The sequence below is a fragment of the Thalassophryne amazonica genome, chromosome 1 (genome assembly GCF_902500255.1).
Source record: "Thalassophryne amazonica chromosome 1, fThaAma1.1, whole genome shotgun sequence".
Lineage (NCBI taxonomy): Eukaryota > Metazoa > Chordata > Actinopteri > Batrachoidiformes > Batrachoididae > Thalassophryne > Thalassophryne amazonica.
Genome location: NC_047103.1, coordinates 152577942 through 152592089, shown reverse-complemented (window position 1 = coordinate 152592089; position 14148 = coordinate 152577942). Strand labels below are relative to the sequence as shown.

The 14148-nt window shown below is 41.9% G+C and overlaps 1 pseudogene; it reads left to right on the top strand.

The window, feature by feature from the left end:
- The first annotated feature begins 316 nt into the window (after positions 1–316).
- On the top strand, positions 317–13683 carry LOC117516908 (annotated as a pseudogene).
- The last annotated feature ends 465 nt before the right edge of the window (positions 13684–14148 follow it).

Below are 14148 nucleotides of genomic sequence, written 5' to 3'. Positions count from 1 at the left end.
GTGTCTCTGCTAACAAACAGGGATGAGCTGAATATAACCATCTGAATAGCTCCAGTATTACCTTCGGCTTGAGCTGAGGTCGAGAGAGCTTTGACAGCATTGTCTGTCAGGCAGCCACATGACACTTTTGGAGCTGAATCATGGTGGCATATCTCCAGCCAGTTGCTTCTTTCAGTCTGTGACGGCAGCTGCTTGAGCCGAGGCTTGTGCTTTGACTGGACTCAGTCAGATTCCGGTGTTGATGAAGTAGCCGGGGGGGGCTATATTTAGAGAGGGATGGGATTAAATTGCAGGGTCTTCAGAAGGGGAACCTTTTCTCCGCTTTGCCCTTTCCAGCCAGGACCGAGCGCCAACAGGACCTGCGGCCACTTTCTCCTTCCTTTTTCCACGCATTCCCTTCTTGACAGTTTTCCCTCCTGATTCGCCATGGACACCAGCACCATCAAGGAGGAGCTGCGCCTGTTTCAGAGCACCCTGCTCCAGGACGGGCTGAAAGAACTTCTGAACGAGAATAAGTTTGTCGACTGCACCCTCAAGGTAGGCGACCGCAGCTTCCCTTGCCATCGGCTGATCATGGCTGCCTGCAGCCCTTACTTCAGGGAGATCTTCTTCACAGAAGATGGGAAGGAGGCAGAGAACACCAAGGAGGTCGTCTTGGAGGATGTTAACCCTTCCATCCTGGACATGGTCATCCAATATTTGTACTCGGCTGAGATTGACCTCACTGATGACAACATACAGGATATAATTGCTGTAGCTAATCGGTTTCAGATCCCTTCTGTCTTCACCGTCTGTGTCAACTACCTGCAAAAAGAAAATTTCCCTGAGCAACTGTATGGCCATTTCAGGATGGGCCTGGTGCTCGGCTGTCCTAGGCTCGCTGTGGCTGCGCGCAATTACATCGCCGATCGCTTTGAGCTCCTCTACAAGGATGATGAGTTCCTCAAGCTTGCACCCCATGAACTGTTTGCCATCATTGGTGGAGACTCTCTGAATGTGGAGAAAGAGGAGCTGGTGTTCGAAGGGGTCATGGCCTGGGTCCTCATGACAAGGAGAAGCGCATCAAAGTGCTGGGAGATGCATTCGACTGCGTACGCTTCCGCCTGCTGCCAGAAAAGTACTTCCATGATAAAGTGGAGACCGATGACATCATCAAGGCCAACCCAGAGCTCCAGAAAAAGATGCAGGTCATCAAGAATGCTTTCAAGGGGAAACTACCCGAGAAACCCAAGAAGCAGGAGGGGGGCAGAGAATGAAGACTGCGAGGAGGAGAACAGCCCCTTCCCCGGCTTCCTGAACGATAACCGCAGGCATGGCATGTACACTCGAGACTTCATCCTGATGATCAACGACACGGCGGCAGTGGCATATGATGTCAAACGAGAACGAGTGCTTCCTGGCGGCCATGTCGGAGCAGCTGCCACGAAACCATGTCAGCTTGGCATCACAGAAAAACCAGCTCTACGTCATTGGAGGACTGTTTGTGGATGAGGAGAACAAGGAGATGCCCCTGCAGTGCTACGTCTATTTGGTAAGCTCACGAGATGGCTGTCACAAAACTCATGGAAATGATTGGTCCGTACCAGGAATTCAATTTAAGGGAGTCCAACTGTCTGTTCGATGTTGCCATCAATGTTTCAAGCTTTCTCAAACAATAGTTCTTTTTTTTTTTAAGCATGAGTCTTTCACGTGTTAAACTGATATTTGAGGGAAATGTAGCATTTTGTGTGTTTCAATGTGGAGAATCTTCCTGAAGGAATCACTTCAGGAATCAGTTTTCAAATGTTTCAACACAGTAAATCATTTTCTGATGCATTGCTTGATTTAATATTTTGAAACTTTTAAAATAATCATTTTCTGAAGAAATAATATTTAATATTTGTTGATTGTTTGAACAGCAAATCATTCCTCTGAACCTTGTATACTCATTGGTGGACTGGTGGAAGAGATGGTAGAGGAGAGGGGGGTGGGGAGCAGGACAGGTTACTCAACCAGTCAATGGAAATTAATGGAAATTCAAACAATTCTCCTCTGACATGCGTCCAGTTTGGAGAACTTTTACGGAATTTTACATAATGTAAAATTATTTATAATGGAAAAAAGTGACAGATGCTAATTCACTGTATTGTCCAGTTCACAATATTAAAAAAAAAATAGGTTCAAGTGATTATAAAAAGGTATGTACAGTGTAATTGTTTCATTTAGTTTTAAGCATTCAGAACAGAACAGTTTTCTTCATTTAACAGTTTTTGAATGTTCATAAAAAAGAGAATTATTTTCTGAAGCAATTGGTTCACTTTTCAATATGAGACTTTTAAAACAGAATCACTTTATGAAGAAATCACTTAATTTTGTGTTTCAAGCCTTTAAAAATAAAAAATCATATGAATGACTTAATTTGTTTTCCATATGAAATTTTTCTTGAAGCAATTATATAGGTTGTTTTTAAAGTTTCATGGAAATCCTTTTTCTGAAGCAATTAATTCATTTATCATTTTGAGATTTTCAAAATGGATCAGTTTATGAAGTAATTGATTCATTTAGTGTTTTGAGCATATCAAAACTGAATAAGTATTAATTTAGTAGTTTCATGTTTTGTGAAAGACAACCATTTTCTGAAGCTATTGGCTCATTTAGCATTTGACAATTTCCAAATATAATCAGTTTATGAAGCAATTGCTTCATTTAGCATCGTGAGCATTTAAAATGGAATCATTTCTGAAGCAACTATATTTCATCAAAGACAATAATTTTCTGAAGCAAGTGGTTCATTAATCATTTAAGACTTTTAAAAACAGAATCAGTTTTAAGATGTAATTGTCTCATTTTGTGTTATGGCATAATTTCTAAATAGAATAATTTAAGAAATTGGCTCAGTTATCATTTTGAAAGTTTCAAGTCATGTTTCAAGCATTATGAAACTAGAATAATGTGTTATTATTATTAGATTTCATGTAAACAAGACTCCTGACACTGTCTGCAAATCATTCATGGACATTATAGATATACTAGCGCGTTGTCCTGGGGAGCCACGGTAGCTGACGTTTTTCAAGGGTGGTAATAAATTCCACCAAGTTTCTATAATGAGTTGGAATGGCATGCGAGTCCTGAATGTTTTTAGGACCTTAGACCTCAACAGTTTTTTAGAGAACAACTCAACCCTTTTATTTGGATGGGCAGCAGATTGGTGGGGTGATGGGCAGCAATGTGGCAGTGATAGCTAATCCTTTTATGGGTGGTGATGAGAAGCAAGGAACTTTGTATGCTAGGCTTCTTCAGGGTCCCAATTGATGATTCTGCTCTCAAACCAGCTGGGATGCATCCCAAGAAGGCTCCAACAGTGGGTGTCCCTGTGGTGTTAAGTGGACTAGTGCACCTAAGATCTGGGTATGAGTCGGAGTGAGGCTCTTCAAGCAGGATCTACCACATTTACGTGGAGCTCATTAATGTCAACAGTCAGACTAGATGATATTACGAACTATGTGCAGACTGTAGGTGAAGGTAACGTCACAATTTCACAACCATCCATGTGGAGGACAAGACATTGGATGGGTGTGACACAAGTGCTATGTGGTGACCACTGGGATCGGAACATTTGAAGGCTTGTGACGTCACCAGAGTTCTGGCCTGCTGGTATTTTCGTAAGTGATGGTTCTCTGCCAGGAAGAATCAGACTTAGAAATCAATAATAGACTGATGTTCTGGCAATAGAGTTTAACTGTATTTTAATAATGGATTTTAACTAAAAGTCTTATCATATAACAGTGGCTGGTGGCCCTCGAAAAGATAGACTTCATTAGAGACCTGATGTTATGTTTATACAGGAATCTTGGTTAATTGATTCCAGACTGAATGTTCTTAAGGGGAGGAGCCCTGATCATCTGGATAGCAGTATTGCAGCTGATCATGATGGTGAAATTTTAGTTGGTTGACCTAAGGTGGCTTAGCTATTAGGCCTGTTCAAATGTCAAATGTTACAAAATCTTTTGGGCCCACATGTTAGTTCTTGTTCCACTAATTAAATAAAAGATCTGTGCCAAATTTTTATTGTAATCGACATTGTTTATGGGGTCCCCACAAAGCAAGAATTCTCCCCCAACAAGTAAGTAATAATTCAGTAATTCCAGTAATGTTCTCCTCCTGGTGACCAATCAACGACCACTTTTTGCGATTATAAGCCATCACATGTACCTGTAAAGAAAAATAATGGCATCAGAGTCTCTCTGATGCCATCGCCGTACCTGAGACGCCGCTCTGTGTTCAGCGATCTGCTGGGCTACAAGCTCCAGTTCCTACCAGAATTACCTTGTGAATGCCAGATCATTGGCAAACAAAAGTTTTATTCTCAGGGACTTATTCCATACACTGATCTGGATTTCCTTTGCGTTATGGAGACATGGATGAAAGCCGGTGAGTACAGCCCTGTCGTGGAACTTTTACCGGCCGATTGCTCCTTTTTAACTCTCCACGGACACTGGGCCGGGTGGAGGAACGTTGACTGTTTTAAAAGTTCTTTTACCTGCAAATAGTGTCCTGCTTCCTTCTCCAGTTTTGAACTGGACTGTTTTTTGAGGTTGGTCGCAAAGACCCGGTGCTCTGCGCCGTCATCTACCGGCCTCCACAATACAACAAGGATTTATAATGAGTTTTCAAACTTCCTTGCAGGACTGTTGCCCAACTATGATCGTCTTCTTCTTGTTGCGATTTTAATATCCATGTCTGCTGCCCTGACAAAGCCCACGGTGGAGGATTTTTTTAAACTTAGTGGGTTCTTTTAATTTGAAGCAGTGAGTGTCTGGCCCCACACACCCAACATGGACATACATTAGACTTGTTTTTTTTTTCCCATGGTCTGCTTGTGTCAAACTTAGAATCGTGACTTTGTTTTTTCTGATCATGCACCAGTCTTTTTTAGTGGTTGAACTCTCTTGTGTACCTGAGAAATGCTGCCATGCTGTCAGACTCTGTCGGGCTTTTAACCCCCTCACTGCCAAACGTTTTTCTGCTGTCTTCTCTGCTGCTTCTGGGCTCCCGTTTCACCCGCGGCTGATACGGAGGAGCTGTGCTGTCGGTTTAACTCCTCCTGCCTTTCTATAATGACTCTGTGGCTCCTCTAAAATCCAGGGCGGTCTAAGTCTAGATCTGAACCCTGGCTTAATGAGAGACCCCGTGCTGCCACACGGGAATGTCGCAGAGCTGAACGCAGGTGGAAGAAGGACAACCTGTGGGTTTCATTTCTAATTTTAAAGAACCGTTGGGGCCACTATCAAAACACTGTCAAAGAGTCCAAAAGAGAGTATTTGTCACACATTGTAACGGAAAATTACAAGAACCCCCGTGTATTGTTCAGAACAATTGACTCTGTCCTGAATGTACCACGGCCTGTATGTCTGGAAACATCCACTGACTTATGTAACAGTTTTCTACTTTTTTTTTTTATTGACAAGGTTGCTTCTGCAAGAGCTCTCATTTCTCCACCCACCTTTGACCCCTCTGCCTTTGCTCCCTGCCCTGCGTTTTTTAACAGATTTGAACCTGCGACTCTGTCACAGTTAGAGGATGTGGTGGCTCATTTGAAACCATTGGGTTCCCCTTGTGATGTGGTCCCCCCGCTTTTTTAAAGAACGTTTTCATACCTTAGGGCAGTCTGCTCTGACCATTATAAACAGCAGCCTATCCTCCGGTGTTGTCCCTGTTAGTTTTAAAAACGCAGTCGTTCGTTGCTCGTCCTTTGTTGAAGAAGCCTGACCTCGACAACACTGAACTATCAAACTTTAGGCCTATCTCCAAGTTGCCATTTGTCTCCAAGATCCTGGAGAAAATTGTCTATGCACAACTTTGAACATGAACATAACATTTCAGAGGTTTTTCAGTCTGATTTTAAAATGTTGCATAGCACAGAAACTGCCCTTTTAAAGGTTTATAATGACATTTTAATGGCAAATGATAATGGTAACCATGTCATTCTTGTCCTGCTTGACCTGACTGCTGCTTTTGAAACAATTGACCACAACATACTAATAAATCGTTTGCAGCAGCTTATGGGCATCGGTGGTAGTGTCCTGGACTGGTTCAGGTCCTACTTAACTGGTAGGACTATGTGCATTGGCCTCTGGGTTTGTGAGTCCTCCTCCGCTCCACTTTTATATGGGGTCCCACAGGGTTCAATTCTTGGACCCCTACTCTTCTCCCTGTATTTGCTTCCCCTGGGGTCCATTCTCAGAAAGCATGGCATCAGCTTCCACTGCTATGCTGATGACAGCCAGCTATATGTCCCCCTAAAGAAAAATGATGCCTCTTCTCTTCAGCCCCTTTTGTCCTGTCTTGAGGATGTTAAAGCCTGGATGGCATTGAATTTTCTTAATTTTAATGAAAAGAAAACAGAGGTGATTGTTTTTGGCCCTAGCAGCTCCTCTTCTTCCTCACCTGTTGATCTGGGGCCTTTGTCAGCCTTTTCGAAATCTACTGTCACAAACTTGGGTTTTAAGATGGACAACGATCTTAAACTGGACCACCAAATCAGTGCAGTAGTCAGATCGAGTTTCTTTCACTTAAGGCAGCTTGCTAAGGTTAAGCCTTTTCTTGCACATCAGCACTTTGAAACAGCAGTCCATGCTTTTATTACCTCCCGGCTGGATTACTGTATTGCACTTTATTATGGAATTAGCCGGTCCTCCCTTGCTGTCTCCAGCTAGTTCAGAATGCTGCCGCCCGTCTGCTAACTGGTGCACGTAAGAGGGAGCACATTACACCTATCCTGGCCTCCGTCTACTGGCTGCCTGTGCATTTTAGAATTCATTTTAAGATTCTTTTATTTGTTTTTAAATCTTTAAATGGCCTTGCCCCGCCCTACCTCTCTGAGCTGCTTCATTGTTACGCCCCTGCTCGCCACCTCCGGTCAGCTGATCAGCTCCTCCTGGAGGTGCCGAGGTGCAAGCGTATGCTCAGAGGGGACCGAGCTTTTTCTGTTGTGGCTCCAAAGATGTGGAACGAGTTACCGCTCCACATCAGGCAGGCCTCTTCACTTTCTGTTTTAAAAAATAATCTTAAAACCCACTTTTATGTACTGGCTTTTAACCCAGAATGAGATTCTCGATCTGTTTTGGCTGTTTTAACTGTTTTTACTTGTTTTAGTTTAATTTTTATTGGGGGGGGGGGGGGGGGGGGGCTTGTTTTTTATTTGTACTTTGTGGTTTGTTACCTTTTATATGTCCCCTTGTGTACAGCACTTTGTTTCAGCTGCAGCTGATTTTTAAAGTGCTTTATAAATAAAGTTGATTTGATTTGATTGGATTCTCCCATTAGGGTGACGTTGCCTTGCCAATGGAGGGAGATGAAAATGTGTCACTCTGGGGGACCTCTAAATCTTATCTGATTGAGCTCAAATTTGGTCTGCACCTATAAAACCCCAAGTGGAACAAAAACATGTGGCCCGAAGTCTCTCAGAACTTTTGTTTTTTCACTATATAACATGAACAGCCCTAATAGCTATCCTGTGGCACAAATCTATCAGCAATTTGTTGAAATCCTGCTACAAGTAGATCATGTGCACTAGAAATTTCATCAGGTAATCTTGTGTTATAGGGAAGAATTTCTTGATGTACTGGATTCTGTAGAGTTGTTTGTACATGGATGTCATAGTAAGCACATTATTGTTGGTGGTGAGATGAATTTTGATGTATTCAAATATAATACACATGATGTGTATTATAAAGAGTGGTGTGACCGTACTGATCGTACTTATGCCCATGATTTACCAGGCTGTGAGATAAGTTACACGTATAAATCTAGTTAAAGATTGTGTCACGTGTATAGATAATTTTACTGTTAGTAAATCCAGCATGGGTTAATTTAGGGAGCAAAATGCTTGTTATGATCCTCTTAATCCATCTTATCACAGTCCAGTAATGATAATCTTAGAGAGAGTAAATCTATCTGATGGTAACAGCATTCACAAAAGGGATGTAGATTGGTACAAGGGTACAAATTATGATTATAATAGCTGACCAGATGTGTCAGGACCAGTATTTAGACAGAATGAGTATATATGATGTTATGCACTGCAATGATGCCAGTTGTGTAAGCGAGAACCACAGAAATCAGATAGACTTTTGATGTCACGACCTCATACAGTGTTGTTGTAGTTCTGACAGAGTACTGCCTAGAGTTAAAGATGGTAGACCATGTGGACTAGGTTGGTCTACTGAGGTTAAATCATATCTTGATGATTGTATCTTTTGGCACAAGTTATGCTTAGACGCAGGCTCTCCTAGAAATGGGGTACATTGTTGTGATTTGGTGCTCACACACACACAAACACATGCTCATCTTCAACCACTTACCCCAATTAAGGGTTGCGGGGGCTGGAGCCTATCCCAGCAGTCATAGAGCGCTGGACAGGACGCCAGGTCTGTCGCAGGGCCACATATAGACAAACAAACACATGCACACCCGCATATATACACACACACACACACCATCCACCTACCCTGCATGTTTTTGGATGTGGGAGGAAGCCGGAGCACCCGGAGAAACCTGACGCAAACACAGGGAGAACACGCAAACTCCACACAGAAAAGCCCCAGGCGGGAATCAAACCTATGACCTTCTCACTGTGAGGCAACAGTGCTAACCACTAATCCACCGTGCAGCCGTGATTTGGTGCTTTATAAATAAAATATATTGAACTGAAATATGTTGAAGGATTAAAATAAAGGCAGGATACTTAATAAAGTATTTTTAACATGACCCTTTAACTCCTCCATGACCCTTAACTGGAGTAAGCAGATCTAGAAAATAGATGGATGGACGGATAATTGGCCATATGACAGCATGCACGCTGATCAGTGCCCTTCTTGTTTGACTGTTTTCACATGCAGCTTGCTCAATGATTCTGGAATTTGGTGATGCATATTGCATTGTTGTCTGCAAATTTGGCTCACAGCAGCTTCATATGGGGCTATTTTGTCTCACTGAAGCCTTAGTTTGTCTTTGATCCCAATGCTTTGTTGGCGATCAGGCTACAAATAAAGCAATGAAAAGGGGCAAATATTCCAATTAATTTTTCAGTATGGACTGTAACTGTAAGATGGAATCCAGATGACATGTTTTTTTTCCCCTGATTCAGCTTCTGCAGCCAATCAATAGAACTATGTTTCCCATGTTGCCTGTCTCAGGTTTTTAATAGAACAGCCACAGTAAAAAGGCCTATAATACCTGCACTTTACAGAATAATCGATATGAGTGTACCACATGACGATTCATTCTGCTCTTTAGGACCTGCAGACAGAACTAATGGCTGCTCTGATTTCTGTGTTGCATGTTGCAGTTGGACCCTCTCTCGTATGAATGGGTCGCCCTGCCTCCCTTGCCGTCTCCCAGATGTCTCTTCAGCATCGGTGGAGAGTGACAGCCTGCTGTTCGCCGTGGCTGGAAAAGACCTGCAAACCAACGAATCACTGGACAGCGTGATGTGCTACGATGTCACGTCAGTAGTGCCAACAGTGTTGATTTTCTTTTTCCCTTCAGATTGTTTTTCACTCAGTGTGTCACAATTTATAAAATTCAAGAAACTTATTGCTGAAATTGCATCCTCACTGCAATTGGTAGTTTAATAAAGAATGTGATTTTTTTTTTTGTCAAGTTGCTGTGAGATCACACCTGACTTTGAACATAAACTGTGGAGAATAATATATTTGACATTTGAATGTTTCTACAGAATTTGTTAAAATCTAATCTTGAGACCTTTGCACAGAGAAAATCAAACTATCGGAAATGAAACTGAAGGACAAGGATGGTAATATAATCTCAAAAGACCATCACTTGAAAATAGTGGCACAATTTTGGCATTGCATGAAAATGCATAGGCGGTACTAGGGTGGGGCTTCTGCCCCTATCGCAAGAATTTCTGTAGCCTCGCCCATAAACCTGCAGAAAAATGACATTTGCCATTAAAATTTTATGTTTTCAGAATCAGGGACCTATCTTACACCAGGTTCAAAGCAGCACAAGTGTCAGTGCTAGTTTCAAACAATTAGTCCAAGGGTTTTAGCATAAAAATGGAATTTTGTGGAAATTTTCAGGATATGCCAAGAAAAAATGTGGGAATCAGGCACTAAAATCCTTGAAAATCTTCTTTGTGATTTTTTTCATATTCCAAGATGGTATCCAAGATGGCCACTAATTCTCTTATTTATTTATTTTTTTTCCAGAATTTTGCTTCTGGAAGGATTAAAAATAATTTAAGTGTCTAATTGTATTTATTAAATCTTTATCATGACTGTGGAGAGGTTTTGAGTGTGGGAACTGTCAGAAACTAAAATGGTGGCCATATTGGAATCCAAAATGGCTGCCACAGTATTTATATTTAAGTGTCTTAGACCATGTTTTAAGGTATGCAAAATTGTATGAAGTTCAACCAGTCAACAGCTGACTGAACAATGGAGCACACCTGACAGCTGATGTGCTCTGATTATTTAGAGACAAATGGACAATGTGCACTACTTTGGTCCCTACCCAGACAGCAAATAGATCCGGGCCGGATGTAGTCCAACATCTGGTACCAATCCTGAAAACAGATCAGGTCCAGACAGTTTTTTGCACCCTGGCCCAGATCCGGCACGGCTCCGCTTTACAGTTCTGGAACAGATCTGAACTGGATCCGCAAAAGACCAACCATTTACAGACCATATCTGGCACGGATCTGGGGCAGATGTGGACCGCATCACAGCACCATGGCAGGAACATCAATCAATCAAGTTTATTTCTAGAGCCCTTTACAACACTCAAAGTGAGCAAAGTGCATTACAACAAAATTTAAAAACAAAACATGGTAAAAACAAATATCCAGCAGTAAAACCATTACAAAAACAATTAAATAAAATATGCATAAAAACATTTAATAACATAAAATAAAGCGCCATCATGCTACTGAGTGTTAAAAGCCAGCCTGAACAAATACGTCTTGAGCCTGGACTTAAAAAGCTCCAAGTCAGAGATGATTCTCATTTCAGGGGGCAATTTATTCCAAAGTTTGGGCAGAGCAACAGAGCCCGATCACCCCAGCGTTTAGACCTGGACCTGGGCACCTCCAGTAAAAGCTGATTTACAGACTTCAAAGACCTGTTTGAGACACGAGGATGCAAAAGCTCAGTCAAATAAGGAGGGGCCAGGCCATTAAGGGCTTTAAAGACAAACATCAAAATTTTAAAATCAACCCTAAAAGAGACTGGAAGCCAGTGCAAATTAAAAAGAACTGGGGTGATGTGCTGACGTCTTGATATGTTTGTTAAAAATCGGGCTGCAGCATTTTGCACCAGCTGGAGACGACTCAGAGATGTCTGAGGAACTCCAACATAAAGGGCATTACAATAGTCAATTCTAGAGCTGATAAAAGCGTGGATAGTTTTTTTCAAGGTCAGTGTGGTTTAAAAATGGTTTAACCTTAGATAAAAGACGCAACTGACAAAAACTTGTTCTTACCACGCTGTCAATTTGTTTGTCAAATCTAAAAGAATTGTCAAATACTACCCCAAGATTTCTTACTATACATTTCAAAGACGCAGACAACAAACCAGAACCTAGAAGAGCAGGGTCACCAAACAAAATGTAATCAGTTTTGTCCTCGTTCAAATGGAGAAAATTTTGCTGTAGCCACAGCTTTATATCAGCCATGCAGTCTGACAAATGTCTGATAGCGTCATTTGTATTTGAAGACATTGGCAGATAAATCTGCAGGTCATCTGCATAGCAATGAAAAGACATGTTATGTCTCTCCATAATGGAGCCAGTGGTAACATATAAAGACAAAACAAAATGGGGCCCAAAATGGAACCCTGGGGTACTCCACAAGACAAGGTTGCAACAGAGGAGGACAAGTCACCTATCATGACAGAAAATGTTCTGTTCATTAGATAGGAACTAAACCACTTTAATGCTGTGCCACAAATGCCAACATGGTGCTTTAAACGAGACAAGAGAATCCTGTGATCAACAGTATCAAATGCTGCTGTCAAATCAAGAAGCACTAAAAGAACTGGACATTTAGCATCAAGCGACAGAGCCACATCATTGTGGACTTTGAGGAGTGCAGATTCTGTGCTGTGCCTTGTTCTGAACCCTGACTGAAATTTTTCAAGAATAAATTACTATCTAAGAACACTTGCAACTGTTTAAAAACAGCTTTTTCAATAATTTTTGAAATAAAAGACAAATTTGACACAGGTCTAAAATGAGATAGAACAGAAGTGTCAAGGCGTGGTTTTTTAAGCAATGGTCTCACCACAGCATGTTTGAAAGCATCAGGAAAACATCCTGAACTTAAAGACATATTAATTAAAATCAAAAGGGAAGGGCCAACAGTGCTGAAAATCAAGGGGTAGTTCCGTGGATCCAAGGAAACTGATTTGTATCTATAACCACAGATCAGTGTCCATGGACTTATAAAACTTGATTGTCATAAAGAAACAAACGCTTTGTAATAAGCATTTAAAAAAGCCTCAGTGACGATCACGATTACAGAGTACAGAGTTACAACCACTAATAGATAGTTTCTACTGAGTGCAGATAAAATTGCTTATCGTTATGCCCCATGTTCCTGCCACAGTGTTGTGATGCGGTCCACATCTGCCCCAGATCCGTGCCAGATATGCTCTGTAAACGGTTGGTGTTTTGCGAATCCAGTTCAGATCTGGTCCGGATCTGTTCCAGAACTGTAAAGCGGAGCTGTGCCGGATCTGGGCCAGGGTGCAAAAACTGTCTAGACCAGATCTGTTTTCAGGATTGGTACCAGATGTTGGATTACATCCGGCCCGGATCTATTTGCTGTCTGGGTAAGGACCAGGATGCTCCACAGATGGCCAAGATAGAGCCCTCATTTTCTGGAATTCTCTGGCTGATCGAGTCCTATGCATATTGCTTGTACGATGTCATGGGGTCATTTGAGGTAGTTAACAGCACTCATATAGTACAAGATCTATTTATGTATTATTATTATTATTATTATTATTATATATAGTATAGTAGTATAGTAGTATGTTTTCAAAATTAAAGTGGATGTTGTGGAATGCTGGATGATAGTTCAGAAAGAGTGAAGAAGAATAGCGTCATCTAAAGGAGAGCAGCTCCTATCCTACTTGTTTATTTATACTGTGGAGGCAAAATTTAAAATTGTCTTGTGCCAGTATCAATCATAAATTTCAGTTTTCTCCCATTTACTGTTGGCAAAATTTCAAAAGGTTGGAGTTTTAAAAACATATGATATGGATTAGAGTTTTTCTAATTCAGCAATCTTATTTAAATCCATTGGTTGAACCTCCGGGGAGGGCTTTGTGTTGCTTTTTGACTTAAATAATCATTTACTTTACGCTCAAAATTTATATTTGTGTGGTGTTCCGTGGCGGGTGTGACTGTGTTGTGTGTGTTTGATCACCGTGTGCCGTGCTGGCTGTCTGTTGTGGTCAGTCTGTGAGGGTGTCCTGAGTCTGCTGGGCTGGACCCTGTCCCGCTCAGCGTCTGCCTCGTCTACTACAGAAGCCTCCACGTCTGCATTCTCCCTTGGACAGCATTATGGGCACTTCAGTGGACCAGCGGTCAAACGTCCCACAGATAAAACAGCTGTCTGGATCTTCAGTGTCTCTGGGTCGGGCTGTTGTCGGCCTCAGATCAAAGTTCTCCTTTGCTTGAGCGTAATGTGCATGTTTTAGTTAGAATGTCATTTATTCTGTTGTCAGCCCATCATCCAATCAGGGTTTGCTCAATTCCCTGACGGATCTCAGATCTCAGGCCAGGGACCAGACAGGACTTTAGGACAGTTTCAAATGGTGTCTCTCCCTTTGCATCACAGGCACCATCAGCTTTTTCCATGTCCACTGTGTGCAATGAACTCCTTCTCCAGCCGGACGAAAACGGTCTGTCACAGTCTCACCAGGATTTTGTTTGCAGGCTTGGATCGCCGCCATGTCCACTGTGGCTGGACATTTGGCCTTGATGTCATCACAAACTGCTTTGACATGCAATTCGTACTCACTGGCATTTTCCCAGATGGTTTCAGCTTTCAGTTTTGTGCAGGTGGTCTTTCAACCACAGCTTGGATTTTCAGGTATGGTTGGACTGGAACAAGTGTCTTTAAAAGGCTGATCAGTTCTTCAC